This window comes from Euprymna scolopes, chromosome 41, assembly GCF_053919585.1.
Source record: "Euprymna scolopes isolate OS-2025 chromosome 41, ASM5391958v1, whole genome shotgun sequence".
NCBI lineage: Eukaryota > Metazoa > Mollusca > Cephalopoda > Sepiida > Sepiolidae > Euprymna > Euprymna scolopes.
Window position 1 is genome coordinate 57,262,793 of NC_136522.1, and position 983 is coordinate 57,263,775.

At 36.6% G+C, this 983-nt stretch overlaps 1 pseudogene; it reads right to left on the minus strand.

The window, feature by feature from the left end:
* Positions 1-397: 397 nt before the first annotated feature.
* LOC145266742 (5S ribosomal RNA) lies at positions 398-514 on the minus strand (annotated as a pseudogene).
* Positions 515-983: the final 469 nt, after the last annotated feature.

Consider the following 983-nt stretch of genomic DNA (forward strand, 5'->3'; position numbering starts at 1 on the left):
ATTTTAATTCGCGAGGTAAATCTATTTGATAACATAAAAACATGCCTCGACTCTAAAGATGGGTTGTCTGAAAATTTCAAATAAATTGGTAACGTAGAAATATGGTTTTATTCGTTTGGAACGAACCAAATTTACATTTATATATATATATATATATATATATATATATATATATATATATATATATATATATATATATATATATATATATATATATATGGGCTTCCTTCAGTCTTGAAAGACTATGGATACCCACTGTAAGGGTGCCTGCACGTGAAATTTGTGTGGCAAGAGTTGCGCAATCTCCAACCACGCCTTTCCTGAGTCAACATTGTTGCATACCAGTGGCAAGTTGAGGTGCAAGACGACTGGAAACAATGCCGATATAAGCGGAGATCACATACAGTGCCTAGACTTCCCAAATCGTCACCCATCAGGTATTAGCTAGGCTCAACGTTGCTTAACTTCGGCGATCTGACGAGAACCGGTGTGTCAACGTGATTATGCCGTATATGTACATTTGGGAATTCTAGGCGCTGTATGTGCTCTCCGCTTATCTCGGCATTGTTTCCAGTCGTTTTTTTACCTCAACTTGCCAATGGTATACAACAATATTGACTCAGGAGGGGCGTGGTTGAGGATTGCGCAACTCTTGCCAAAAAAATTTCACGCGCAGGCACCCTTACAGTGGGTATCCATAGTCTGTCAAGACTGAAGGAAGCCTATATATATATATATATATATATATATATATATATATATATATACCATGTCTACCATCTCTTCATATTAGGGTTCTGCGGCTGTGTGCACGTCGGTAGCTTTTTTTTTTATTCAGCTTTTGTCCTACATGAAAGTGCATATAAGTTAGAAAAACCTTTTTTTTCTTATAAAGATGATCGTATAGTAATATTTTGAATCTTCGAATGCCGTGTCAGGCTACTTTCGGATTTGCAGATCAGACCACAAATATGACAACTTAA